The sequence below is a fragment of the Atta colombica genome, unplaced genomic scaffold (assembly GCF_001594045.1).
Source record: "Atta colombica isolate Treedump-2 unplaced genomic scaffold, Acol1.0 scaffold163, whole genome shotgun sequence".
Taxonomy (NCBI): Eukaryota; Metazoa; Arthropoda; class Insecta; order Hymenoptera; family Formicidae; genus Atta; species Atta colombica.
In genome coordinates, this window is record NW_017259254.1 from 1,332,275 (window position 1) to 1,337,147 (window position 4,873).

Below are 4,873 nucleotides of genomic sequence, written 5' to 3' on the forward strand. Positions count from 1 at the left end.
GACTACATGCATAACATGTTCCCACATATTAAGTTCTTTCGTCATTATGAGGAAAATTATGTTCTACACCGAAAGGATAATTTTGCTGAAAGATATCTAAAATATTACTAGATAAATTTTACTAAATGTGAAAATAATTTTTTCGAATCAATTTTTATGGATCATCTAAATAATTATGTTGAAATTCTTTGCTAATATATCAAAATTTTGTTCAACATTGTTCATTATTTTTCATTTTCCAACATAATTACTTTAATAATCAAACAAAATTATTTTCAAATCAGTAGCTAGTAAAATTTCAGATTTTTCAACAAAATCGTTCTTTCTAAAGTACGTTTAAAAACTGTCAAAAGAATAATGAACGTTAAAATAATGCAGGATTATGCAAAATACAATAGTTGTGAAATTAGTTGCTTCTTTCCTTTCTTTTTATTGTAAAAACTTAAGTAGAATAAAATTATATTGTGTGTTTTACATTATTTTTCGAACGAAATCACGATATATTCCATTTATTTTATGATAGATCGAATATGCGAGTACCCGAGTAGGATGTACTTCTTCGTATTTTCTTCTACAATGCAGATACTTGAGAAAATAGAGAACAAAGGGATCATATATTTGATAAAGTATATTTTTTATCTATTTTTACTAAAAAAAAAAACGATTTGAAATTTAATCACAGAAATAAGAAACGCAACGTATTAGATATAACGTCATAACATCCTGCAACCGCTCTTTCAAATAGTTCTCTGTACGATCGCAGCATTATTCAAATTATTTCTTGTGGACAATTGGATCGCACATAACGTGTCGACGACCTACGTACACATTATTCGATCGCACACGTGCATACGTACGTGATTTCTAACTGTGCGGTTAGCGAAACATCGATATGAATTATAAGTACTCATGCATAAACGTAGATAACTCGTAAATATAATGCATATACAAGTCATGAACTCACGTGTACGTGAGTGTCCCTGGCTTGGAAAAGGGACGAAAAGAACTTTCTATTTTGTCTAAGATAGATGAACTTTCACATCTCTTTATGGAATTGTCCTAGAATCAAAACCTGAGCTCCAAATAATCTTTATTTCATTTGTAAGATGTTCGGCGGTCAATGTCTTAATTGAAATCGAAGAATATATTATATAAATTTCATTCATTTTCTATTTAATTGAGTAGTCGACCGGAATAATAATATAAGTAATAAGTAAAAATACATAATAAGTAAAAAATAAATAGAATAAATAAAAATTTAGTAAAAATAAGATTGCATCGTGCTGACTTGTACAAATATTCTGGTGCATTTAAAATTTTCACGTAAGATTATGTTTTTCTAAATTTGTCAGATATTAAGTTTTTATCTCTTTCTTCTTAATCTAATGAAAAAATTATTTAAAATAATAATTGCAATGTTATTTAAATAAATAAAATTTTTATTTATTTTTTAATTACATTACAGTGTGTAATTCTATGTATTATACAATAATTTTATCAGATACATTTGAAAGAGTAATAACATAATTTGCATTTTGCTATTAATTATTGCACGCTGTGTGATAAAAAAATAATGTTTTCTGTAAAAAAAATACATATAAAAATAACTATTATCAATTTAGTGAAAATAAAAATTATGAGAGAGAGAAACACGAATATTATTAATCTTGAAATTTTACTTTGCCCGTCGATCTCGGTATACGATTTCACTCAAATTGAACGTGATTCCGTTCTAGTAGACGTAGGCGTATGTAAAGTAACGGATACACACATGAGTCAAGGAGGAAATGCTATTTAGATGGCAACAGCGCCAACCTTGCGTTGTACTAATTTGTATTTCTGTTCATTTTCCACTAATTAACATAATCACTGCAAATACAGTTGATGTATGTTTTCATATAGCTAAGAATATGTATGTACATATGAGAATATGATTTATATTTTAACATAGACGATTATATTTACCTCTCTACTTCCTATGCATATGTTTCAATTTTACTAAAATGATTTAATATCATATTATGTCGTTTTTAATTATTTATCTAATAAATAACACATTATATAATTTATTTTATAATTGGATTATAAAATAAGTTTTACTTTTTATTTGCCGTTATTTTTAATTTTATTCCGAATTAAGCAACAAAATTCTTTTTTAATTATAAATAAAAATTAAATATAATATAAAAATTAATTTTTTTTATTATAGGACATTATACCGAAAACGTTATTGACTATTAAATATAACACTATAAACCTAAAAATGTGAAGAATATAAATAAATGTTAATTTATAAATATTTTATAAATATTTTATATTTATTCTAACTTTTATGTAAGTGAACAACGCTTCTGTTTTTTTGCATATTGAAATTTTTTTAATTCACAAAATAGTAGTGACAATTCTCAGGTTGTTTAACCACAAAATGGTTCGTGTTTTACTGCTGACTTAATATTCAGTGTGTCGCACAGCGTGTTACAAAACAGCGTTACGATATCCTTTGCTAGACCGATAACATAATCTTTACACAACTCAGCTCAGAAAACTCTCATAGCAAGGTAGGTAGAAGTAGATATATTAGCAATTGTCGTAAAATTTTCTATGTATGAATATTAATGTTCGTTAAAATACGTTAATTCTATCCGCAAATATTTTTTACTTTGGTTGAAAAACTATTTGCCAACCTTTACTATCCTATTTCTTACGAAAATACAGAATAAAGTTAAGTTTCCATAGCGATACTCAATAAAAATCAGTTTAATTTATCTTATATAAGTATACACTGTTAGAAATGTAACCACGAGCTTTATATATAAATGAAGCTCATGGTTATGAATGAAATTAAAAGTAATGAATGATTTAATTGAAAATTAAATAATTACTTAAATGTAATGAACGTGTACATTAAATTTCATAAATTTTCATGAAAAATGTGTACATTAAATTTTATGTATATGTACACAAATATACTTTTTAGTTATAAATACATTAAATTTATAATGTAATGTCATAAAATTAAGTTCAAATTGTATAATTTAACATTTAATGAAATTTAAGAACAATTCTAACAGTGTAAATATGTAAATAATAATAAAAGTCTCGTAATTTTTCAATTATCATAAATATCAATGTAACGCAAATATTAATTTATCTAATAGCGTTTTCTCTTGACTGCACTATCGCTTATGCGACACTCAGGTAGTGTACCGTGTTCATGGTACCGTTTCTATGGTTGACGGTAAGCGAACTCATTCGGTGTATCGTGTTTCCTTGGCTACGGTGTAGTACAAATTTTATGCACGAAGTGGGATTTTGCTACACCACCTCAAAGGAACAGTGTAGAGCCAGTGTGGCATTTGAAAATGGAAGTCAAGTGGGAACAGGATTTTAGCGCAATAATGATGTAGTGTACACCATGGTGTGTACCACCACTCTAGTATAGCACTTATACGCAACTGGTATGGTGCGAGGCTGCACCCAGTGCAGCCCAAGAGAAAACGCTATAAGTTGTCAGACATTATCAATGACTACGTTTACCGCGCTTAATCCGCGACCTATACGATTATTTACAAGATAAATAAAGATATCTATTGAATAGACCGCGGCCTAAATGATGTAAACGTAGCCATATTAATTACCACACACACACACACACACACATACACACATATGACAGATTTTTTAAAATTTTGTATCTAAAAAAAATTATCTTCGTCGTGTAGTGAATTATTATAAAATTATTTTCGCCATAAGAGAGCCAGAGAGAATTTACTTATTATAGTAGATTAGAAATATTTTTAATTGATCAATTGATTAAATCAATACGTTCTGCTCTCGATGCATGTATGTCAGTCACAATCACACAAAATCATGGGAACAACACTAAGAAGATTAACGTGATACGTTAAATAATTTGTTATTCTGACAATATCCAATTTGATAAAATAGTTTGATTAAAGGACTCTAATGGATTCGGCATTATTCTCAGCAAAATGCAATAATGACGCGTGGAAAACAACCGTTTCGCTCGCGGCGATTGGCGTTGAAGAGATTATCGTCGCCGTTATGTCACACGCGATCTGACAGACCGACTTCCGTTTACAAGAAACATATATTTCGTCAATGGTTTTCACTTTTCATTATTTCATTAGCAGCTACGAGACGAACGGAGTGTACATTCAAAATCGTTTCGGAGCAGGAAGCATAGCAGTTCTAACTTTGTACATGATTATCTGATATTTGCGATCTATAAGTTGCAGTGATCAAGTATTTAATGGCAATTCAATGTATAATTCATTGTAAGTGGCCGCTCGTGCAATAAACGAGGCAGTTGGCTGCTTCAGAAAAATTATAGATTTTATTGAAAACATAATTAATCCTCATTTTGCGGGGACAAAGTTTAACGAACAGTTTTACACACACACACACGCGCGCGCGCGCACGAACACACGCACGCACACGCACGCACGCACACGCACGCACACGCACACACGCACGCACACGCACACGCACACACGCACGCACACGCACACGCACACACGCACGCACGCACACACACACACACAGTTTCTGTTTTTCTTCATCGACATTTCATTTGAATGAAAAGATAATAATAGATTTTATATTCCTCTTCGTACTGATATATTCTTACATAATTTATTACTGTTTAAATAGATCTAATCTCTGCTATGTATATAATTGTTAATAACATTTTAATTTATGTGCGTATCATATATTAATTTATAAACTTTTTTTATATAATTACTATATATAAATATAAATATAAAAACTATATATACCTCTATATTATAATTTAAAAACATTTTCAATTTTCTTTCAGTGTAAGTTTATAATTATAAATTTTTAAAGGATT